This window comes from Oreochromis niloticus, linkage group LG14 (assembly GCF_001858045.2).
Source record: "Oreochromis niloticus isolate F11D_XX linkage group LG14, O_niloticus_UMD_NMBU, whole genome shotgun sequence".
In the NCBI taxonomy this organism is placed as follows: Eukaryota; Metazoa; Chordata; class Actinopteri; order Cichliformes; family Cichlidae; genus Oreochromis; species Oreochromis niloticus.
This window is the reverse complement of record NC_031979.2, coordinates 27,270,744-27,297,514: the sequence shown is the minus strand read 5'-3', so window position 1 is coordinate 27,297,514 and position 26,771 is coordinate 27,270,744. Positions and strand designations below refer to the sequence as shown.

The 26,771-nt window shown below is 37.7% G+C and overlaps 1 protein-coding gene and 1 long non-coding RNA gene across 2 annotated transcripts in view; one reads left to right on the top strand and one right to left on the bottom strand.

Annotated features, from left to right (window-relative positions):
* The window catches only part of rtn4rl1b (reticulon 4 receptor-like 1b), a 142,672-nt gene that overhangs the window by 17,390 nt on the left and 98,511 nt on the right, over positions 1-26,771 (bottom strand). The gene's annotated exons all lie outside the window — the stretch shown is intronic.
* LOC112842162 (uncharacterized) lies at positions 7,659-8,894 on the top strand. Its single transcript, XR_003213852.1, has 2 exons — positions 7,659-8,040; positions 8,742-8,894. It is a non-coding gene; the product is annotated as an uncharacterized LOC112842162 (long non-coding RNA).

The window sequence follows — 26,771 nt, the reverse complement described above, 5'->3', positions numbered from 1 at the left end:
AAGCTAACTGGGATGTTGATGAAAAACAGCACAAAGATCAGTTTTCATAAAACTGTTGTGGTTAAAACCGATCCTCAGTCACATGTCTAAGAAAACAAAGGCAACATCAGCTGTATTGCCTCCATATACAGGAAGTCACTGTAACTGTGACTGATCAGCAACTGCAAAGTTATATTGCAACAGTCATCTGTTCTAGACAAAACATAACTACAGTAACATGTTTCTTTGTAATGCATTCTTTTGTGAGTGTCGGTATGTGTGTGTGGTTTTCTCCGAGTAATTACAGATTACTTGCATACTGTGTATATAGAAGCATCTGCATACTATCTAAAACAGAAAAGCATAAGAAGGACAGAAGAGGATATTAAGCTAAATTGAACCGATCCTGTTTGTTTAACGGAAATGCACTTGTAATTGATATAGTCTGCAAGAATAATTGCATTTAATTATAGCCATGGACATAAAGCAAATTGAATTTGAGATGGAAAAAAATAAGAGACAGTAGTAAAGGAAAGAAATGAAAGTAAGATAGTGATCCAAAGGCTCCTCTGTGGAATAAGTTAGAGATTACTCTTTTGGTTTTTGTGTGCAATGCAGGACTCCTTCACAGCAGACTGACCGAGCCTCATAAAGCACCCCTGCCTTGCATATCTCCCCATTGGGGCTATTATCTTCACACCTCTCTGCCCTCACCACCACAGATGTTAGCTCCTCACCATGTCATTGCCTCTCACCTACCTATTTTGCTCTACCCTGAAGCAGAATCGTTGGTAGGGCTGTTTCAAAGGTTAAACTGGGCCCCAGTCAGCCATGCGAAGCTGTAATGGCAAAAGCCCAAACTCAAATAGACCAAGTTTGCCAGAGTGATTTTTTTCTGTTTAACTCACAATGCTGAAAAAATAGCAAATGTGAAGCATGTAAGGCACTTTTAAAAGAGTTAAAATGCACTTTGCAAAAGAGGGACCAACAGCTAAAATCATTATGTGCCAAAAGTGTTTCACCACTTGGATTAAATATAGCAATTTAACAGTCTTAGTATGAATACAATTTAATAAAACAATCTTGTCACGTCCTTTCTGAGGGTAAGTCAACTAAAAGTGTAAGTCTTGCAATATTCCACAGTTCTTCTTACTGTAAATAAATTCCCTGAAAAAGCAGAAAACAACAATGAATGGACATTGTTTGTGTAGCTTGTTCCTCTGTGGCATGACCTCTATTGTTGCCCAAGCACTATAAAAATCACACAGTTTAGCTTCACTCTAGCGCTGTGTTCCTTCATTACCATAAATATTGACACTGCAGTTTATTCTGAGTGAATCCAAAATACCTATCTGCTCCAGTAAGGACTCAGCAGAGTAACAATTGTGTCTTTATCCATATCTGAAAGTACTCCCCAAATTACATTTTTACTTCTGTTTGAGTAATGTGTGGCAAAAATCGAGCACCTTGCTCTTTGAGGACCCTTACCTCTTTCTTTCAAAACAAGCTGTCCAATATTTGTTACCTGTTTTAAATACCTTCAATAATGAATGAGCTTGAGGCTGAGTGCCACCATCCAAATCAAAACGCATCAACTTGAGACAAATATAACACGTTGTCTGTTTGGTTTATTCATGGGCTTTTTGTCCCAATGTCATTATTACAAGGAAACAATCTGCTGCTTCAAAAAAAGGAAAGAATTCAGTGTCAGAATCAGACAAAAGATCTGCACAATAGAATAGCTTCACAGTGCAATAAATATCAATAGAATGTGCAAGTCTTTTATTTGAGATCTGTGGTTATTTTTTCACCAACAATAAAAGTTTATTTTGGATGTGAATGCTCTACACTCACTCTGCCATGTGCGCTGATGAACTATCAACCTCTTTGTTTTTTAGAGGCATCCATGAAGTGATGACGCTCATTAAACTAAGAAAATCATAGAATATTTGACTGTTTTGTGTAAATTTCATGTGAGGATTGTGAGTTACATTTTTTATAGCAGAAATAGTGAACAAAAAAAGGACATAAAAGTGATAGAGTTCTGCCATTAAAATCTCTCAGGGTTGCAAACATGACAAGATACAAGCCAGTATTGAATATTTTTCTTTTTTTGCAATCCTTATGGAATTGCCCACAATTCTTTATAGCGATGAGTAAAAGAAAGAAACATTTGGCTGCATTAAAAAAGGGATGTGTGGGTGGGTAAGTAGGTGGGTTGAAGGTAGAAAGGTGGGGAGTTTGTGTAGCCTAAAGTGATCGTGGTGCTGATTAATATACACCATGTGGTAATCTTGTCGAGAAAATCAAGAAAACACGTAAGCGATAATTTTAGGTTCCCATAAGAGAAAAACAAAATGAAATAAAACACATTTTATTCCTACTCATTGAAAATACCCTTCTCACACTAGCATAAATGATCAGTCTTCAGGGTTAACTGCAAATGTGTACATCCAGTTCCTCCTGTATATTGATGATATTGTAGGTAGGTTTTAACTCTAAGATGAGACATAATAACTTCAATCGCACACTGCTGTGTAATAACATGACTGTATTTTCAAAGGGAAAAATACAGCATCATGATCAAACAACCAAGAATACTATGAAGCAAAGTGAATTGTGAATGCAATGCAAACTAACATGATTAGCAATGTTTAATTTAAAGTGTTGCGATCTATTATTGACTGCAGTTTTACCAGTGTACTATAGTATGCTGCTGGCAGGATCTGTGTGCAGCAAATATCACAGGTTTAATCAAAGACTGCAAAATGTCAGTTATTCTTAGGCAAATATGGTATATACTGTGTACCGTATTAATCACAGAGCCACTGGATGTCTGTGCAACACTAAACCTCTGCTTCTAAGGGAGTCTCATTCGCCTTTTGGCTTTCTGATTTAGCTTGCACGTCTCTTATGATTGCATGAATATTACATTGTGTTTTCTGTTGGTTTTTTTGCATTTTGTTTTCTTTTTCATAATGTACAAACTACAAAGACTGTAGTTTCATTTTTATTAAATAAAATACTTAAAATTACAGTTACATTCTTTATGCTGCACTATTTCACTCACCGATTTCAGTCACTCAACAGTTAAAGCTACACATCGCACATTTGCAGTAATAAGCACTTTACCAAATGTGCATCTGCTTTCAGCAAACTCTCTTTCGATGTGTTCCACTGTTAGTAGCAGTTGGCATTATGATGAAACTGAATGTAGATTATATTAATAGCTATCAGTTTCAGCATGCAATAATTCATATACAGCACATTAATCCCATTTCCCCATTAGTTGAAATCTGTCATACTTCAGTCTTACTCTGACCATTGCAATGGATTTAATGAATCCGACATATTATCTTCCTTTTCTTTTTTCAGAAGTATGAAACCAAGTTATTAGATCACTCTATTAAGTACTGCAGGTGGATGTCTTCTGCTAGGAAGTCTGTGACAAATTCCACTAAATTCAGTGTGCTGAGATGCTTTGTACAGTTGGGTTATTTGTTTGGAGTGTCAGTCTCGAAATCTCTACAGTAAAGCACAGCTTACAGTATTTTCTTTAACAGAAGCCGATGTGTCTGCAATTGACAGTTATTCAGGCCCTTATTTTTACATGGTTAATCTAACCCATATACTGTATGTAATCTAATCTAATCAACCCAGTGCCATTAAATATTATGGTCTTATTAGATAACCACACAATAGTAAAATGTTTCTTATTTTTTAAATTAAAAAACTGAAAAAAATGGTCTCCTCAAGACTATGCAGTTGCAATTTGATAAGATATAAATAGCATCTGGGCAGCTTATGCAAACAACCTCATAACTGTACACAGTCAGGTAATAATGTTGTTAAATCCTCATTGGTGAAATGACGTGCATGACCTCATTTTTCACACCAAAAGCAGCAACTCATTCCAGAAACAAGGTGCACAGTGCTTGAAAAATCAGTCTTCTTCAGATATTTACAAAGATGGAGGCAGCTCTGATGACTGATCTGACAGGCTGCTCTTCAGTAGACTGAAGTCCCGCGGTGCATGAGTGACTATGGAACACCACGAAAGCGTGAGACTTCAAGTGAAAGTATACCTTTAGTTTATTCTTTGTACATTTTGGCAAAAAACATGTATTGACTAAGGCTTCATCGGGGCCTGACAAACAAATTACTAGTCTGAATTAAATACGAGCCACCTGTGGCATAGAGTATTACCCATAGAGTGTGCTAAAATAAAGGATAAACCCCAAACATGTCAAAGAATCCAAAAAAATCTAGATTAAAAAATATCTTTGTTTATCTGAACTGAATTAAAGCTACTAGCTATAAATATATAACTACTACTAATGCGAACAGTGGTACAAGTGCTCATGACTTGCATATCAAAGTAGAATTAAAAAAAATCAGAGAAATAAAAACTTTCACACAAAGTCTTGTTTTTCCTCATTGTTAGCGAACTGCCAACTGTTAGCTAACAGTGAACTGGCAGACATGCAGTAAGTGTGCCAGACCAAATCACAGCTTGTGATCTGGTGCCAAACCACAACAAAAACTCTGTCACAATCTGCCCAGCTTGACTTGTTAATGGAATCACCTGAACACCTCTATTGTCACTTTCCTGAAATAGAAAGCCACTTGAAGCTGAAGAAATGAACGTGAACGGGTTGAAATGAGGTAAAATTCTTTCTCCGTTCACCTCCTCACATTCACTTTGCAACTGCTTTCAAGTGATATTCATTAGACACATTTTCACTTTTATTTTCAACTTCTTGAGTTCAAAATCCTCATACTATTCCATCCGACATCCCAAGATGTTTGTGTTCTGTTGAGAGCTGCCCTAAGTGCCAGACTGTGTGTCTTTGAATGTGATGTGTTTATTCAGGTGAAGATGTTTTTAAGAAGTTGGCTTCTTAATGCAGTCGTACACCAGGCTGCATGACAAGCAGGTGGAGTTTTTAAAGATTTATTTTCTCCCTCGATTCATGAATGCCCCTTTACAACTGTTTACGGACCATGTCAGGAATTTTGCCCATTTAATTCAGACTACACCTTGAATTTTTTTTGACTTTCTGCCTTTTAGTAACCCACAGGTATTAAATTGTCATGTGTTTACGTAGTGTCCAAATGGTTTGAAAGCTCTCGGTATGCCTCTGTGCTGCTAGGAGACCAGGCTGCACAACTCAAGAGTGAACTTTCTAAATTTACATGATGCTTCCAGCAGCAGCCATGTTTGCTCATTGTTTGTCCTCCAGGTTTGGTTTCACAAGGAAAAAAAAGAAAAAAACCTTGTGAGCAATGCCTTGTGAGCAATGCTTTTCAGCTACAGAATCTCAAATATCAGATGCCAGTGCTTCCCTGAGCACCATGACAAGTTTCAGAGCTCTCTCTGTTTCTCTGTTTATAGCTGCATGACAATGAGATGTTAATGTAGCTTCGAAAGAAATAAGAGTATGGTGTAGAAAGTACACATGGAACGTGGTTAAATGGCTAAAACCGAAAAAATGAATGAGATAATGAAAGGAATAATGATCCCCCATGCCCTCCATCACTATACAATAAAAAAAAAGTGGTTTCTCACATCTCTTTCTGTGTTTAAATACACCCCCCCCCCAAAAAAGTTTGCACTACTATTGTGCTGCTACTTGCATATCATATTGCAAATGCAATTCCAGTTTGAAACTGGGCATGGTGAAAGAAGCAATATTAAAGTGGTGTACTAATTTTGGGATTTTTAGCTCACACACACGCACACAGTTACTGGACGAATGAGTGAGTGAGCAGCAAATGGCATTACTTTCATTGCCTTCACCACCCAAACTTTATTATCCCCAGGCTGCTCCTCCACCAACGACAGCCAACATGTTTGAAAGTGTAAATCTGCAGAGAGATAATGCACTGCGCCCTATACTTGGAGGGGAAGAGAAAATGAGCCTCCCCCCCCCTTCTTCGCACAGAGACTAATGACACCAGGGGAGTTTGAAAAATAGTGATGGTGAAAAACTTGTGCTGCAAATGCTTCTCAGTCAAGAAGAATTATTTCCTGTTAAGTTGTGGAGATTTTCTTCGTAATTTTCTATTTTTTTTGTGTACGTCCCCTCTTTCTCCCTGCTTCTCTTTATGACGTGTTCTTTGGTGCTTTGGGAATGCATTCAGTGAATTGCTCTAGTTAGAAATGACAAAACAGAAATTGGAAGAATATTTCTCTAACAGAAATAATGGTGCAGGGACTGTGGAGTAAGAAGAATTCTGCTGATGTGTTGTGGGACATAGAGTGGAGCCCTGAATGGCATTTCAGAGCATTTTACATTTTTACAGTCCAACAGCTCCACAGACATCGGTGATGATGTGTGTGAGAGTCATGAACACATTCATGTTCACTGCTGAAAAAGCAGAGGGACTTCTGTTCAGCTCCCTGTAGGGCCAATATGTTATGGATCATTTTGTAGCTCTGGAATTACTATATGTTTTAAAAAGCATACCATCTGTGCCTCTGGGTACACTAAACTCCACATACACTCACCGGCCACCTGATTAGGTACTGTGCATCTGCTCAGTTGCTTGTTAAACCAAATATGCAATGAGACAATAAAATAGCTGAACTCGCCTTCCCTAAACTGCATTTAGTGAAGAAAGGTGATATAAGTGACTTTGTTTGAGGCATGGTTGTTGATGCCAGGCAGACTAGCATGAGTATTTCAGAAACTGCTGACCCACTGAGATTTTCCTGCTGAACCGTCTCTAGGGTTTAGAGAGAATGGTCGGAAAAAGATAAAAAATCCAGTAAAAATGCCTTGTTGGCTAGTGGCTGCTCCAGGATGATAGGAAAGCAACAGCAACTTAAATAACAATCAGGGTATGCAGAAAAGCATCTCTAAATTCCCACATAAAACCTGGAAGAACATGTTTACCACAGCAACTAAGACAGGAAATGGAGGCTACAATTAACATGGAACGAATAAATCTGGGACAATGGAAGACTGTAGAGTCAATTCCTGCTCTAATATTTGAATGGTAGGGTCAGAATTTGGTGTAAACTACATGAAGCATGGATCCATCCTGCCTTGTGCCAACAGTTAAGACTGGTGGTGGCAATGTAATAGTACGGAAGATATTTTTGTGGCACATTGTGTCCCTTAGTACAAACTGTGCATCAGTTCAATGCCACAGCCTACGTGAGTATTGTTACTGACCATGTCCATCCCTGTAGAACAACTGTTTGATGGCTGCTGCTAGCAGGATAATGTGCCAGGTCACAAAGCTCAAATCATCTCAAATTGGTTTCTTGAACATGACAGCGAGTTCACTGTACTCAAATGGCCTCCACAGTCACCAGATCTAAATCCAATAGAACACTTTTGGGATGTGGTGGAATGAGAGATTCGCATCATGGCCAACAAATCAAATCAACAACTGTGTGATGCTATCAAGTCAATGGACCAAAATCTCAGAGGAATGTTTTCAGCACCTTGTTGAATCGACTTCATGAAGACATGACCGCAGTTCTGAATTTAAAAGTGTGTCAAAATCTGTACTAGCAAAGGGTACGAACAAAGTGAACTGTAAAAACGTAATAACTTAATAACTTAATGTTCAGTACAACTTCTTCTTCCTAGAAACCTACAAGGACTGGCTCTTCATAAATCTCACTTTGCCTGTGATTTAAGATTTATTATAGCTTAGTTTTTGGCAGCGCCGTAGCTCCGCAAACGCACATAACGCACACTGCGTAGGGCACCAAATGGCCGGTAGGGCACCAAAAAAATCAGGGTCGTAAAAAAAAAAAAAAGTAAACCATATTAATACTATAAATATTATATGCATTAATATGGTTAAACAATACAAAAGCAACATAAAACAATTTTCCCGAGAAAAGGGGTGAATCTGCTTTGTGCCCTGTCTCCAGTCTCCTCCTGGTGCCCCCCCCCCACTCCCAGTGGTCTGTTCTATAATGCCTCAATTCGGTATTGGTAAACACCTGTTTGAACATGGCCTCGAAACGGCAACAGGAGTCGGGAGCGGAGAAAAGAAAGAAGAAGAGGAAGCGTGATGAAACTCAGGCGTCGCTTGCCGGTAAGGCAATGTTTAAATAATAACAATAAAAAAAGTTCATTATTGTAGCCCTTGCTTGCACGCTCATGTCCGTCAACTCTGTGATAGCTCCTGTTAGCAGTGTTCATACTGTGTTAACAAATGTTGCAAATGATTGATGTTGGGTAGTTTGTTTACGTTGTGGATATGAATATAGAATGGACTACTAAAAGCAACTCATCATGGTCACTCAATTGACGGTTTTCAGATAACGTTAGCAATCGTGAGACTAGCATTTCCCTCCTCAGGTTGCTAGCTGGCTAACGTCATGCATGCTACTGATTAACCTTAACTTTGGGATAGGTCAGTGATGCAGTCAAGTATTATTATCAGATTAGACAAGATTACTTTGTATGTTGCTGCATTTCAGGATATCTATAAAGACGCATATCTTATTTATGCGGCATAAATAAGATATAGGTTTCATATTACAGTGTAATATGAAACCTATATCTTCCAGTAATATAGATTTCCTACTTGCGCATTTATATCAAATTATGTACAGCATGTTTATTGCCATTTGCCATTATGAAAATCTATACATGTAAAATATAGTTAGTAATTTTTAAATGTACCAGTGACTTACTTAATTTATTAGTCTTATAATGCAATTTTTCGTAGGCCTACTGTAGATTCAAAATTGTATTTCTGTAAAATCCCTGAATATTTTCTCTTGTATGCAGGGTCAATGCTTAAATATGTTCAAGGAGGATCTCAAGGACAGGATGAACCATCCAGTAGTAGTGCCATCCCTGGACATCAACCACCAGCCATTGTAGACCCTGCAACAATCCCTAGCCAAGAAGAACAAGAACCATCAACCACCAGTTCAGGTACAGTTCCATACACAAGTACCACTGAGAGTCCTGTCACTGAGAGACTATCAGAAAGTGACACTGTGGAGACATGTGTGCCCCCTTCAACCGATCCTGCTCTTTGGCCAGCTCACAGTGTAGATGCTGATCGTGTTGAAATTGTGCGGAGAGGTCCTTTTAATGTCAGCTCTGATTTTAATTTTCCAAAGGGGCCTGAGTATTTATTTGTAACAGTATTTTTAACCTCCTTTAACCTTATTTATTTGTTTAACTGTCATGTTTGTTGTTATTTAATTAAACAAATTCCACTGAGAAATTCAAAAGTATTAATGTTTTTTTGTTTTTTTTTAAGTGGCGGGGGGGGGGGCACCATAAAGCATTTGTGCTTAGGGCACCCAAATGGCTAGCAACGGCCCTGGTTTTTGGTAGGTAAAAACTATTTACATGAGCTTCATCAACTTGCTTCTGTGATATTTAAACTGTAACATGCAATCCCATTTTTTTATGTTCTTCTACTAGTTTTATATACTAATATTCTTGCTTATACACTCTGTTGTGAGCGAGCGAGTAATATAATATTACTTGTAATGTAAAAGTAATTTGATAGCTATTGCTTTGCCTGAAGCATCTTAGTAGCCATCTCATAAATCATGTTCCTAACCACACAAATGTGTGTCATCAGGTGTCATGTAACAACTACCCTTTGCCCAAGTGACACCCGACTGTGTTAAAGACTAAAACTGTGCATGTCAGGCTGGATAAACAGTCTGTCCTGTCTAGCCTTATACATACTCCGTTATGCAGCTGCCCACTGCTGTTATATACTCTCGTGACTTGCCAGAGTGTCGGCTTTTCCAGCCCGAGTGCCCGAGCTATGACTACGTTGCCATCTGTCGCATCTCTCTCTCTTCGGTGACTGCTATTTGCTCTGCTATATCACTCATGTCTTGTCTGCATCTCCTCAGACTCGCAGTCAGTCTTCTGTTTGTCCACAGCATTTGTGCAAAGTAGATCATTCATGTAGCTAGTGGGAGTTCATGTTAATTAATCCTTCTTAAATACCACACTGACATCTGATCCTCTGTGTTTTTCGTTTAACAACTCATTTGGATTGTCCTTTTATAAACTTTTGCTGACATTTGCCTTTTGCTTACATTTTTCATTAATTGATGAATATGTAAAGACGCTGATTTATGCGACAGTTTAAACTCTGAAAGGCAGTTTTGTTAACTTTAATGAATGCTTGATATTGTTAAAGTTAACCCTTCCTTTGCTTCTTCTTGTCTTTCTGATATAATCTCAAGTTATTTCCAGAAATATACCTTCTGCTTTTCACAGCATGTAGACGAAGTGATTTTTGAATGAAAATCCTATGTCAGCATCTCTTTACTGATGTATTACTGCACTGATGATAACCCTCTACCTCAAAAGCACATACTTTATCTTACCTTTTTGGTTGCAGCGTAGTTAACTGCCCGTGGCGTTTACATTCAAACTGCATAACCTGTTTTTTTTCATGCACTGTAGCAACCCCTGTGATGTAGAAATGGCAAACACAAGCAATCACTGACCTTGACATTTTAGCGAGTGTTGATAGCATTGCTCCATATTTGGACTCCTTTTTTTTTCAGAAACCACAGATGAGCAAGAAAGTTACCTGTAGGTATAAAAATGACCCCCTGTGAACTGCTGCAGAAATAGTTCCAGTAAAATTAGGTATGGTGGGAAAACATGGAAATATGAGTGTGTGACTTTCCTCAGAGGCATCTCATTACGTTGTGACTGATCTGCCTTGAACTGCCAAATATATTTTTAAGCATTAACTAGCTTCCACCTGAAGGACCTCTCCTTTTTAGTGGCTTTATAACTGCCAAATATTTTCCCTTCTTTTCCCCAATGATTACATCTGCCTCAGCTTTGCTTTCAGATGACTGGCTTCTTTGCTTAGTTCAAATGGTCAGTTTTTTCATGCTGTGCTTTGATGACAGGCCACATCTCCTCATCACATGAAAAACCTGGCTGGTGGGCCAGCAAGGTTGCTCCTCACCTCCCACTGCTAACTGAGATTTGTTTCTTATGGGTAAAAAAATGCCAAAGATTTTTTTTTAACACAAAGCTAAAAATGCACTTAATGAAGTAAAGTGTACAAAATAGCCCCCAAAACATAAACAATATAGTCTTTAATGCAGCAAAATTGTCCTTGGCATTGTTGTAATGTCTTATATAACGAGCTACTGAATAATTGATAGTGATTCATTAATACATAAGGAGTATTTAATAATGTAGCTGATCATGTTGGAGACTATGCTTTGGTGTAGTTTAGCTGCTGAATTCTCTGATCTATAAGAAAAACCCTGCACTGATATGTAAAGGAGCAAAAGTAGAAAAAACAATAAGATAAAACCTTTTTGTGAAAGTGTTAAACAATTAAATCTTTAACAGATAATACATACATATTCTAAAATATATGGGCTCACTTTAAATCTATATATGAATGATGAAAAGGAAAAGTTAGAATAAGGCAGTCTGAATAAAACACTCTCAGAACTGAAAAATCCAAACTGCTGAGTGGCATTTGATCAGTGGGTTCAGAGCTTGACATCAGAATATCTACATTGTTTGAAAAACATTTCAGTTTCAGTCTCAAAGTGTCAAATAGCGAATTATTCTTTCATGAATAACCATTTGCACCGATGTTCAAGGCTCATGCAGAGAGAAATATTTTGAGGTGGAGATGCGAAACTCTTCATAGCGGCAGCCTGAAAAAAGCAAATTGAAATGCAGCCACAAAACATGTCACCTTTAGAGTTACAGATGTGACTCTCGTATTTCCTCAACTGGAAAAAAAATTCTCTAACTGCCATAGATGCTGCTGCACTTAACTGAGCTGAGCACTACTCTCTCTTTCTGGGAAAACTGGTGAAAGACAGTCTGGAAATCAGCAATTGAAGCTTGAGCTCCTTTGGCAGGTCAAAAACCCCCCACAAAAAACCCAACAACAAACAAAAAAAACCCCAGATTTTTATTTTCAAAAAATTCTAGGCATGCTGGATTATTGAAAACACTTGAGATCAGCCAATTACACCTGATAAACCAGTAAACGTGGCTCTCAGTATTCTATACACTCGCAGCCAGTTCTCACTTTGAGGAGAGAACACTATGACATTGAGGTAATGAACTCATAACATGTATATAAATGTACCATCTGTCGTAATGCCATGCATGAGTTGGTACAGGTACTTGTGATGGAATTTTGAGTTTCTCTTTATCATGGAGTGGCTGATTTTCCAGGCCTATTATAGTGAGTCACTTTGTGATGCTGTGCCATATTGCTGTGCTAACCACCAATCAGAGACTACTGATGGAGGGAATATCTGGTCATGTTTGAGTGAGAATCTGTTATTGAGTGACTTTTTGCTCTGGAAGCCATTTCAGAATAAAATCTGCATAATTGCTGCCCTAAAATGTGACAGGCTATCATTATTTCTGGACAGCAGCTTTTTTGAGCGAGGCTTATTCCTTTTTAGAATATAATTTGGTCAAAATTCAGTGGACACAAAGCCTGTTTTTTTTTTTTTCCAACTCTGGTTCCTCTTACATCCCCATAACACTTAAAAGCTAAACTGCTGCAGTAATTAGAGTCACATAGCTCTGATCATTTGCCAGAGGTTGGACATTTAATCTTATCAGAGGCAATCACCGTAAGGAACAGCTCTAATATCCCCCATGAAAGTCTGTAAATGCATTGCTCCTTGATATTTTTACATTCGTAGCCTTCAAACCATTATATTTATATTTCCTTTTATAAATTAGGCGCTATGAGCTGAGAAAGTGACAGTAGTGCTGCTATGCTCCATTACAGCTAAGCATTCTGTGCAATGACATCCGCTGCTCATCTTCAAAATTGCTTATCACACAAACGTGCACGCACGAACCCTTTAATGCTTAAATTTTCGCAGCAGAGCAAAAACACCAGTAACATCAAATCTGTCAGCGTGTTTTCATGTTTACTTTGTACATTACTATTATCTAGTGTCCTAATTACACAGACGAAAGTAGCAGCCCGAAACATTGGCGATGCACAGAACTGCAGATACAGGACTTAACAAGTTCATTTGCCCTTTTCTCGCAATCTCTGATGGCCACAGACCTCCCGCCGGTAAGGACCCTGCTGACATTGCACACAAGTAGCTTACATTCAAAGACAAGTTGACAGCATCCATTAGTGACTTTATAACCGAAATGATTAACAGTCAACTCTGTACAGTACAGTCCAGGCCCAGGTCCAAAATGAGCCTTTGCCGACAACAAAAACACCTTTGACTGACTATTCTGTTTAACAGAGTCTTTATCGAGACTTAATCTTTATATTCAGTAGCATTTGTCTTCTAGTAGTCTCCTATTAGATCAAATTGTCTTTCAATGGTTACAAATATTACTGCCTAAGGCTTTTCATTGATTCAAATAAAAAGTTTGAGCTTAAATTCCAAGAGTCAGGCATCAAGAGGATAAGACCCCTACTGCTCAGGAGGGAACATAGAAAACACAGGAGCAGGCAGCATAATCACCGCATGATACGCAGTTTCCACTCCCAGACATTAAAGAGAATTTCGGTCCTCCATGCCAATTTAAAAGCATCTTCATGGGACTGAAATTTTGTGTCGCTTTATCAAATCAAAAAATTGCTGTTTTCATGTTCTTTATGGACAGATTTGTCATCTTCCCGATGAATATTTAATAATAACCCAGAGATTCTTATATCAAAAACTCCAAGGCATATACAACACTTACTTGCTGGCATTGCTACAGTGATGAAAAAAAAAAATTGTATTTGATCTAAGCTCTCGCAATCTGCAGCTTCCTCTTCAGCACTGGAGGTTGACTGACTTTGCTGTGGTAGAAACGGGCACTGTAATTACCAATAATTACATGTTTTTCCTTCCATGGCAGTGTTTACATGTGTTGTGTTTAATTTTAGATTTCACCATTAAATGATTCCCAACTCTCACTTATTTGTGAGAGCAGTAATAATTATGATGATTGTCAGTGTAAAAGCAGGGAATCAGAAGAGGCTTTCAGGATTTTGTGTACGAGAGGCTGTATTCTCTCTTTTATTGCTATTGCTGATAGAAGATGAGAGCTTGGAGGCAGCACAATGACAGTTTCAGTTGAGAACTGTTATGGTTGTTCAAACTCAAATTCAAATTCAGATAGCTTATTGGCATGAAAGTTCAGCTAAACAATGTTGCCAAGGTCTCAGACTTCTGGATAAAGTGTGCAACAATTCATCCATCTATCCATCCATCCACCCATCCATGCATTCATCCAACATCTCTGGTAGCTGGCAGGTGAAAATAGGAAAGCGAGTGACTCTTTCCAAATGTGGACAAACACCTGTCTCCCCAGCCCGAAGACTTTTGTTTTTAACAAACTCCAATTATTTCCCCTTAATGAGCTCCCGTAGTGGTCGATGTGCTCTCCCATCATCATTACTGCGGGGACAGCAGTTGCAGTGCTGGGCCTGACTGGCAGCTTACACAGACCTGTTCTCCCTGACTGACTGTAGGCTGCACTTCCTGACAGCTGGAAGCCAGCCTCCTGGAGCACAGCATACAATCACACACAAAAGGAAATACACAAGTACACAAATGCATGAACTTGTGTGGGCGCTCAAAGTTTTTACTTGGAGTTCAGTTTTTGTTTTTTTTATTCAATATCACAATTACCTTGATATCAAGAAAAAAGAACCACTTGCCAAAGAGCACTGCATTTCCTTTTTAACCATGCCATTTCCCACTTTTCTTTCCTTGAGCTGCAAAAACGCAAAAATCTGTTTGACCTTTAAACAATAGCTAAAAGTAGCAAATTTTTTAAATGTTTTAAAAGTGTGGAAACATTATGACAATTTAAAGTGTCAGCTTAAACACATTATTGCAAAATACCCAGCAGTCTGCACACTTAAAAAAAAATCTAATAGTGACAAACAACTGACAACGGCTCATCTTCTTATTTTCGCTGATTCCTGTATATATATCTATATATGAGCCCTGTGGTGATTTTTAGCGTGCAGAAGCTTTGGTTCGTACATTTGATGAAAGTATTTACAATTTATCAAATAAAATCATTCAATCATTTTATTTCTCCCTGGTTCAACTTCCCAAGAGAAAGCATGGATTACATTGATTTGTGATTGCATTTCCCCAGACACGAGTGCCGGGGTCAGCAGCAATATAAAAAGCAGCAGCCATAACTGATGCACACAAGACAGCTGTTAACCCAGGATTATGGTTCTGGTGTCTGTGTTTGATTTAAGCACTGATAGAAATATGAGTACGGAGGTAAAAATTCCCGACTTTCCGAAAAAAATATGGTTAACGCTCTTCAAAGAGTAATTGCTTCTTTTCATAATGTATCATTATAATGATTAATATAACTTGCATGGCTTCACAATAGCTTTCACATCACATTTCACAGTACTGGCTCTGCCTGCTGCTGCTGCATGCAGAGAGGCCTGAAAGAGCCTTTAAAGACCTCGAAAAAGACGATGAAATAGAAAGCTGTTGCACTGCAGCATATGGCATCTACACCTTCACTTAAGGAAGGGTGTGAATGCAGCATGTAACATGTCTGTGAGTTAACGAGTTGAAATGATGCAAGATTATGTGCTAGCTAAAACATATCTGATGCAAAGTGTCAGATTGTAGAGAAGTGTTTTCTGACACGCTCACATCAAAGTCAGTCTATCTCAGCAGTTTGCAAACACTGTGTGAGTTTGTAGGTAATAACTGCAGAGTTGTTAAACAATGTAGTTGGCAGTATTTGAAAGATTACTGGTTTCCCCATCAAAATTACAATAATGTGCCCAAACTAATTGCTTCATCAAGATAATGTAACTTGTTACATCTGATTACTTTTTGATTATTTTTCCAACAAACACTTGAAACTCAGCAGTAAAGCTGAAAAAAGAAGATAAAAACACAAAGCAGGCAGTGCAAACCTCCAAAGTATCTAATAATGATTACAGACATTTTTTTAATTTGGTAAGATTTGACACTGAGGATTTGTTAACAGCATTTTTACAGGCTGTATAAAAATACAACAAAAAAAACCCTTCCTGTGAAAAAAGGCCTTACACTCTGGACTGAGCCTCTTTCTTCTACAGTCATGTTGAAAACTAATTCCTTCGATTAGTTGATCACCAGCAAGTGTGAACGTCACTATAAAAGCAGAAGCTTTGGTGGTTTAGTGGTCTGGAACATTCAGGTGTGTTAACACAAATCTTTTTAGTGGATGTCACCCCAAATTCAACCCAAGGTCAGATCAATGAAATGCTCAGAGAAACTGAAACCCAAGAGCTACATGTCAGTCCTAGAGGCCTCAGCATGTTAAATGTTGTTGTTCGTGACAGTAGAATTAGAAAATAACTATCGCTTGTTTTGAATTATTGCCAGTAACTGCAAGACTTCTGGAGCAATGTCATTTGGACATACAAGACCAGTGTGAAGATGTTCGACCATAATCCATAGCACATCAGCACAAACTACTCATAGAAACTGTCAGCATGGTGGTGGAGGGGTGATGATTTGGGCTTATGTTGCAGCCACAGGACCGACCCGGGCAACTTGCAGTCATTGAGTTGACAATGAACTCTGTTGTATACTAAATTATTCTACAGTCAAATGGGAGACCCGACTGCTAAGGCTAGGCTGAAGTTGGGTCATGCAACAGGACAATGACCCCCCAGTCAACAGAAAATCTATAACAGAATGACTGAAAAAGAAATCGAGCCCAGTCAAAGTCCAGACCACAGTCTAATGAAAATGCTGTGGTGTGACCTTAAGAGAACTGTGCATAAATGAATGCCCACAAACCTCAACGAACTGAAGCAACACTGGAATGACGAGTGGGCCAAAACTCCTCAATAAAGACGTGAAACTGATAAAGTCATACAGAAAATGAAGACTTCAAGTTATTGCTGCTGAATTATGAGGTGTACTTAATTTTCCACAGGTGGGTGTAGCTGTGAAAACTTCCTTTTCATATCAGAATTAAAATTTTGGTTATTTCGAGCAATGTGATATGATTTGTATGTGAGGTGGCTCAAATTATAAAGAAATGGATCCAATTAAAGTAATTAATCCTCAAAAATTGAGTACAGCTTTGCTGTTGGGAAAAATGCCAAAAGTGGCATTACTCGAAGGCAAAAATAATCAGAGCAGCAGAATGAATGTTAATTCTACCTTGTAAGCCCCCCCCCCATCTAAGAATATATCTGCCAAATACATTACAAACCTTTCAACATATTATTATTAACAATAATTGCATTTTTATCAGTTACTGTGATAATTACAATTATGTGCAATAACATGTGATTTGTAATTTATTCATCATGCAGATAAATTGCATGTTACTAGTTAATCGCCAGCACAATCGAAAGCATGTCTGGATTAAGCTGTTACAGTGAGGTACAGCGTTGAGCCCAAATTCACCCTTATAAATCAGTTCAATTCAATTCAGTTTTATTTATATAGTGCCAAATCACAACACCAGGGCCTTAAGGCACTCAGTATTGTAAGGTAAAGACACAACAATAATACAGAGAAACCTCATTAATCAGACAACCCCTTATGAGCAAGCACTTTGGCACCAGTGGGAAGGAAAAACTCCCTTTTAACAGGAAGAAACCTCCTGCAGAACCAGGCTCAGGGAGGTGCAGGGGAGTGAGACAGGACAACAGACATGCTGTGGAAGAAAGCCAGAAATTAATACTAGCTCATAATTAAATGCACGGTGGTGTGTAAACCCATAGTTAGGAAAAGGGGCGAGAGAAGAAGAAAAGCTCAGTACATCACTGGAAGTGAAAACTAAGGGTGTATTCAGGGTCACCTGATCCAACCCTGACTATAAGCTTTGTCAAAAAGGAAAGTTTTAAGCCTTATCTTAAAAGTAAAGAGGGCGTCTGTCTCCTGAGTCCAAGCTGGGAGCAGGTCATACAGAAGATGGGCCTGAAAGCTGAAGGCTCTGCCTCCCATTCTACTTTTAAATATCCTAATCACGAGTCGTAGAGTGAAATGCTCTGCTGGGGTGACATGCTACTGAGCTCTAAGATAAGATGGGGCCTGATTATTCAAGACCTTGTATGTGAGGAGAAGAGATAATTCTGGATTTAACAGGGGGCCAGTGAAGAGAAGCAAATATAGGAGAACTATGCTCTCTCTTTCTAGGCCCTGTCAGTACTCTTGTTGCAGCATTTTGGATCAGATGAAGGGTTTTCATGGAGTTTTTAGGATGACCTGATAATAATCAATTACAGAAATCCAGTCTAGAAGTAACAAATGCATAAACAACTTTTTCAGCATTACTCTGAGAAAGGGTGTTTCCAATTTAAGAGATATTGCTCAATAAAAAAAAAACATAAATACTTGCTAAAAACAATATTTGAAAATGGGCTTTCTGTTGTCAACACGTTTGTATTTATTTGATTAAACAAATCCATTTAAGAAAGTAAAAGCTGATGTGATCACATCATGAACTAAGTACAGTGCGAAAAGAGAATATAACATAATAATTCAAGAGCAACCTTTCTTTAATTAGGTAACATTGGGGCAAGCTGTCAAACGCTTTCTCAGCTGGCAGCTGCCACTTGCAGCAAGCCAAGTCTGTAATCCCATTTTGTTTATGCATATCATGTGCTAATGTAAAATATGATCATCTTTATTTGACTTTACAGAAGTATAGGAGAATGTGCTGGATGTTGTATGTGTATATATTAAATAGTGATAGTTATATAGTGACATAATTATATTACTATAATTCTTATGCTAACAAAAGCTTGAGAAATATGGAGATATATTTTTATCAAGTCATCAGCCAATTCTAATGAAGTTGTTTTAAGATATTACATTAATTTATTGTCTAAAAGCTGCATTATCCTGTCTTTATTCCATTTGGTTTACCCTCTAATCCCCACCGACTTTGCTAAATCTGAAACAAAATCAGCACTAATTCACACGCTGTGGAATGTTAATTTATAGTTTGGCTCACACAACAGATAATATGAGGCAATTATCTGCCTTTTCATATGTAAAGTATATTTTGGTTCATGTGGTGTCTTAGCAATATGATGAAAATTAATTTTTCTACTCCTCCTTCATAAATCCTCAAAATCACACAAAAAGCATGTATGAACAGAACAGAGCAGCTATTTGAGATACAGCTTATTTGATCAACTTTATAGTCTGTTGGATAGTTTTCTTTATAAAACCTTAACTTAAATGCAGAAAAAGTACTATACCAGTAAATATAAAGTGATCGCAACAAAAAACAGGTCTACCTTTTAAGTAAAAATTGGCAAGAAAAGAATACATTAGCTTATTTCTTCTGGTAGGTTATTGCAGAGCTGAACAACACATTTAAACACATTAAATGGCCAGAAGAGACCTCTCCGAAGATCTCAGATTACATTAGCTGTTAGCTAAAACTACAGTTAGCTGTATAGTTTATAACTAACTTAAAATGACTAAAATAAGGGATTCAAAACTACTGAGATGAATTTAGAGGTGGCATTTCTTAATCAGCCAAAATTTTCACATGATTTGTTGTACTGTAGGCATGAGAATAGTACACCACAGAAATCATAAGGTAGATAATTGAATTCATTATTCAATGTTCTAACACTCTAGCCTAGATAATAAGCATATTTTACATTTTTCTAGATGAAAAAAGAAAAAACAGAAATAATATTCTGGTTACTATTATTAGATCACAGCAGTCCAATAATATAGGCAATGTGGACTATTGCTTTTTGTTGAAATGTAAAAGTATTTAGTGGCCAATATGCACGTCTCGGGTGTTTAACTAACTGAAGTTATAGAAAATATCTTTCAATATAAATGGTATCTGTGGCTGAAATTTTGTAGCATATAAAACTTTCTTTATACTTTAAATGTATCATGCAGCAGTTTATAAAATAAAAATGGTAGGAGATCAGAACATAACCCAGTTCAGTGTGTTGACCAAGCCAGTTGCTAAGAGAAGAACATTAAAAACCTAAAAAATTGCAGTTCCTGTGCTATGATGTGCCCTAAAAACAACTAAAATTGAATAAACAGCGTATAAGATATAGTGTGGAAGAAAATAAAATGTCAGTACTTCAAAACAACCTGACTATTTGTAGATGTGCTTTGTTACATTGTACCACTGGTTCAACATACAACAGTTTAATGCCACCAAAGATGAATGGCTGCCTTAAACATTACCATAAATTTCAGCCAGCTTCTCTGCGACACTGGCTTCAAAACAGGGCATCGTTATTTTTTTATCATATTACATTAGATTAAACAGTCCTTCTGTCTTCTGGTGTTATGAAAATAGGTACAAGAAATACAGTAATGCCTACATTTACATTTCCAACATACAAGCCGGCCAATTATCATTGTAACAAGAAGATTTACACTGAGAGGTTTCCATCCAGTAGCAGTGCCACCGTACTCTATCACTGATAAATGGGCTAGCTGCGATCTGTGGACTTATGCTCTGCCAGCAACATTGTATTGAATGAGCTGAACACAGTGACCTTGATACCCAGACTCAGAGTTGGTAAAGAATGAAGACTGACAGAAATGTAATGAAGTGTTTGGGAATATTAAGTGCCATTCTCACTGACATTGAATTGCAGTTTAGTATTTTATTATACCAAAATTGGCCACGGCAACTGTAGAACGTATATCCGGGACTCAAAGTCACCTCATAAATGCCATAAAAACAAAGAAACAAATGGTTTGCAGCAACCTGTGGTGAAAAGCAGCCCTATTATACATTTATTTAATATAGTATAGAAATTGTTACTAGCAATCAAATCATTACTGGCACCAGTGAACCATGTGTAAAGGAGTAATTGACAATGAGGTAAAACACATTTGAATCCATGCATGTATAACAGCAGACTTACCAGACATGTATTTGTTATCCAGCCTTTTTTGTGTGGCCTAGATTCATCTAACTGAGATTGGTTCTTGATAGCACTGTTGTTGCACCTCAATCCTCCCTTCTCACAGCTGCAAGCACTGACCACATTCAGAATGGGGCACACATGCACGCATAAAATAAATGCAAAAATAAAATATAACCTTTTACTAATGTGAACAGACCTGAAAAAATGAAGGTTTTTTGACTCACAATCCAGGTTTGCCAAATTGATCTTTATAGTGATGGCAGATGCGATGAATGTGAGGAATTTCTGTCCAGATACAAATTTGAGTGCTGTTCCTTACAGCTAGCATTGAAATGAATTTTTCGTTAGACTCCAATCATGTTGATCGCATAGCTCTACACTTAATTAATGATATCAAGCTCAAATGATCTACATTTTGCACAACAAAGTCCTCAAATCTAAAGACCCTTATTAAAAAGAATTTAATCTTTTTTAAAGCACTTCTTTGAGCGTTAGCAGGCCTAGAAATGTACAGGAATACGGGATATGCCTATAATAATCACTATGCTGTATGTGTCTGTATTAACATATTCCAAATTTACTTTGCATCCTAAATGCTCTGTCGCAGTACATTCTGCTGGTGTACCAACTCTGTCTCTCTAGCCTTACCGCCCTTCAGCAAACAGTGGTGATGATAAACTATATTGATGAAACTATTGTATGATGAATGATTCAGGAATAGTGGGTGAATCATTTTTCATGCTCCTTCGGGAAATTTGTACCATCACAGCCCACTGAAAGCTTAGGAGGAGTTTTTTTTTAAAACCCTACAAAGGAAAGGGATGTCACATCAAAAAGACATTGCAAGAAAAATGTTTATTTGATAAATATGAGAACACTAAATCATGTCAGAGAAGCTCCACAAACCACTTTTCATCATCTCTAACCTGTAGTGGTTTGTGTGCATTTTTTCATATTAAGTGCTGTTCTTCTTTCTCTTAATTAAATGTGATTTTTATTGTTTTGTGACTACCTCAAAACTAAGCAAAGCTTTCTTGTGACCACACGTCACATCATTGCTGCAGCTTTACTAATGCCAAAAACTGAGATGTGATTAGCTGAGAAGTTCACAAACACAAAGTAGTGTAGGGGAATCATTTATTCAGTAGTTTACGCAAATGAAGGCTGTGAGAAATTTTAAAAGGAGAAACCGACACATTCTCACTCCTTGCATAGTGAAGCTGGGTCAGAGACCCATTCCTATCATATTTCACAGACCTTGGGATACCAATTTAGCATCTAATTTGAAGAAACACATAAATAACACAACCTTCAACCTTAGAGTTCTGTCTAGGGACGCTTTAATTGCAGCTCATTTTACTTTGTTTTTGACTCTACCTTTTTGGTTGCTGTTTGATTAGTTTTTAATGAGACATAAACCTACTTGGACAGGTTTAGGCACTAAAACTATTTGGTCAGGGAAAAATACAATTTTAGATTGTGTCATTGCCATAATTATGTCATTGGTAAACATAGTTATTGGTGATGTCACTAGTGATGGTACTGAGGGCATTTTTGAAAGCATGAAACATGAAACTATTTTATTTTAGTTTATTGTATTTTATTTTAAATAAATCCTAAACCTCTGGTATAAAACTAGTTAAGGCAACATAAGTTTCTTTTTTTTTTGTTTTTTTTTTATTTCGGGGTTTTTTTTCTCACCATCATCAGCATTTGAATACATTTGGGTCCTGTTTGTTTATTCCTTGTAGCTTGGCATTACAGCCATCACGGCAATAGTTATTAGCAGGGCTCGGTATCAACAAAATATAATGTTAAAATTCCATCACCGTATCAGGGCTTTAAAATGACTTTTTAATAAAGGAGTTTACATTTAAGTACACGGGATAATCGCTTTGTTTTGGTATCGAATTGAATCATGTAATTCTACTGGCATTGATGCAGACTACTCTAAAATTGTGTCGTGCATAACTGTGACAGTCACTAACAAAACAGGAGCTCAGTTTTATAAAAATAGCTTAATAGCACTGCTAGTCATCAAAACTGACATGAAGTAACTTTAACATATTGAACATATGCATTCAACTCTTATCTCACCTTCTTATTATTTGTTGTTTGTATAACAAATATCATATTTGTCAGGGGCAGACCGTGGGTGGATTGTTACTGGAATTTATACTGGGTTTTTCATGCTTATCCCATTGTCTCAAATACTTGTTCATTGGCAAGGTGCAGTTCTCCAAAGTGAGTTGTCAGGATTTAAATCAGAGCTACTACTCAGCCTTTCTATGAGTGTGGGACCTGAATACAGAAAGACTCAAGCTCCTAGGGAAACTGGCTGCTGAAGAGCAGGGCATTTTTGTCCCATAATGAGATTGTGACTGATTTAACTACAAGATAATTATAGATTAAATATGTAATCCTAATGCTCCAAAGGCCATGAAAGATATTTTGCCAGATTAGTTTTTGGTAGGATGAGGATTTGGGACTTTGCAGGTGATAAGTTTGTAAGACAGAGACCTGCCCTACTCTGATATGCCTTAAAGACAGGATTGGACTCAGATGAACCCCCAAGAGAGGCTGTATCCCAATAAGGATTACCAAACTTGAAGCTATCCTGCACAGTGGCATTTGATAACAGTCACCTTTTCATCAGTGTCTAGCGCTAGACCCACTTAAACAAAAGCACAATACACACTCAGTTTATTTTATCCAAGCTGCATAAACCTACATATCCACGTGCGCCAGATGGATCTTTCCTGATTTCTAATTACTCTACCTCATAGAAATTCTCAGTGCTCATCCTTTCCATTCAATCTGACACACTATAGAGATTTACCTGGCAAGAGTTCAGGGAATGACAGTAATAAACCCACCTTCATCTCCACGTTTCTATTCCTAATACACTTCATATTATTGCTAATACTTGTAAATAGGCAACTGAAATCCAGCTCAATATTGTTTGCTGAAACGGCTCACTGTTTATGGATACATGAAGCATAATACAAGGTTGAGATGGCTTGAGGCAATAATGGGAAAGTGTGTGTGTGAGAGGTGCAAGGAGTGTAAAACTGAAGCTATAGCCAGCATAAGTGTAGACTGGATGGGCAGGGCTGGCTGGTCCAATTATACTTGAGCCTTCAGGAAGAGTGAGAGGTAAAAATGCAGGAATTCATGTCACCTTGAGAAGCTATTGTTACTAACAGACTTCTGCCCTGGACACTGTGTTTTGCAAATATCCATTTTTAGTTTTGGTAGCAGAAAAGGCAAATGATTATGTGGTTCTCATGCAAAAGATATGAATGCTAATGGAAGTTGTAATAGGTTGACATATATAGGTGAGAAATTATAAACACTTTATGTAGCAACAACATGACTTGCAAAATGTCTTTGAGAAGATCTAAGAATGCAGCATACTCGGGTTCTTCAAGGATTCATTCTATCTTTATCCACCCACCCAAATTACATCTTTTTGGGAAACAATTTAATTCTAAAATTTAAAGTGGTTCAGCTTGCCTGATGAAATTCTAGTATTAGAACCCTGGTGATATATATTTTTTTACAGTTAAACACTGTGTCTGAGTCCCTCTCCTGGCCCTGATACATGAACAGCTTGGTGAAGTTTCATCGATGCATCCTATCCAAACAGAGAAATACAACCACACACTCGTCCATTTGCACATAAGAGCAATTTAGAGTAATCAAATAACCTAACAAAGCTGATACACCTGGAGAAAAGCAGTTTAGAAGATCAGCTGAGCCATTAGCTGGTGCAGCGTGGCATGAAGATCAGCTTTCATCAGCGGATATACCAGATTTGTGGGCTGAGCATGCTACCCACATTTATCACTACACTCATTAGACGGTATTCACTGCATGTAATTGTTTATAATGTAAAGTCTTACATGTAAAGCACAGACTCATCTCTTATTTTTTCAAAATCTTTCAATAATTTGCATTAGAACAACAACAACACTTTCTTTTTCTTGTTGCTTTGTATTACTTATGCCACCTAATGTAGAGGATAATCCTGCATAGGTATTTCTCAAAAGCTCATCTGTCTTGTGTTCTGGTTTCTTTATGTGACCGAGTGAAAGTGCATGTTTGTGTGTTTGTGCATGTGTAAAAGTCTGCTCTAGTAATCAAGCTTTTTTATTAGAAAGCTGTGCAGTGCATAGGTTTTTTTGTATTACTGCCGGAGCAGGTGGTTTGTCATTGTGGCTGATCGATATTTGATCTTTTTGTTTGTTGCATGGTGGCACAATAAAAGCAGAAGGAGGCAAAATAACAGGGTGCTCCTATGGGGAACCAGATAGCTCCCAAAGCAGACAGAAAGGCTCTTCAAACCCCTCCTCAGGAGGGACAATGACCATACAATCTTTGGTAGCAGATGAAGGAGCTGCAGAATTGATAAGAAAACAAAATGGAATAGAAAAGGAGTAGAGTAAGATTTGTTGAAAGGGATGCTGATTTTTGACAGAAGGTCACTCCGTTGAGTTGCCGTGGGGTTGTCGTAGCTCTACTCCTTTTCACTAGGCCTCTTGATGAATGATGTTAGTGTTTAGTGAATCCCTTGAGGATTTAGCCATTTAGAAAATTGACTGCATGACTTCCCCACAACAATCATGGAATCGCACTAATATGAAGACCTGACTAGTTTGACACCAGCTAATTTAAAGCCATCTCAACTGTTAATTGCTTACTTTATGTAATTATCAAAATCAAATTATCTGATAATTTTAACGGCTCTTTACTCGCATTGTTGTCATCATAACTTCAGAACTGTCAAAAATATACATATTAACATCCAAATAGATGACACTGGCCAGCAGATGCCTAACATTTTTCCTGTCTGCACAATTGGAAAGGTAATTTAGGAATAAATAATGCCTGCCTTCTGCTTCTGGGGCATTAAGTAGTGTTTATGCAAAAAGATTGTCTCTCATCGAAAATATTTATTTGTAGTCATGCTTCCCTTGATTGATTTTCTGTCAACTCCTTTCTCAGCAAAAACAGCAGAGGTCTTGTGCAGAATTGTTAAACACAATCCTCCTGAATAGCTTCTAACTACAGCGACAATCCCATACAAATCCATGATGACACAGGAGTCTATCTATTTAATTTTTTACACGCTGCCTCCATTGTCCTCAAAATATAGCGAAGCTAGCATGAAATTGCAGATGCATTACTCTGGCTAAATTACAGCTCGCGGGCCCGACCGGCACTTCCTGAAATAGATGAGAAGCAAGGGGTCAGTTGCACTTTTGTCATCCACTGAAAGGAGTTGCTCATTCTACGTCTGTTCCACCTACTTATGTCACCAAAGACGATTCTCGTATGTGTGATGGGCATGAGGGCTGTCACTTTGATTAATGGGACAATAACATTTACAGCCACCATGCAGTTTATTCTATATCAAATATTTCCCTCTGAACTCTTGGGTTTTATCTGCAGATACTTTGCTTTTATATCTTTTGCTGGTGCTGAAAAAGGGTCATATGAAAGGGAAAAAAAATAGAACAGAAAATTCACTTCCAAGGCTCTCCATCTCTTTCACTTATGACTTGCCCTCTATATCGAGTAAATATGACATATTTGAACTGTGAGTTTGAGCGTTTGAAAGTCATAAGTAAGGTTGCCAAGTGTCCCGTTTGAGCTGGAACATCTCGTAAAATGAGCAAAATTGGTTTGTCGCTTATTCTACTAATGTCACATACAGTGCATATTTACACTATGCCCAGCTGGATGTGCGTTGTGCAACGCCAGAGTGTCCCTTATTTGATAGTTAAAAAGCTGGCAACCCTAGTCACAAGTAACCCAAAGAGAGGAACTGGCACTAGTTGTTGCTTTTATAATAAGTTCTTTGATGGTGATTAAAGCTGTATCTAGCCAAGAGAAAATGTACATGTTCACAAATAGGTAAGCGTGGCACGAATGACGGACCC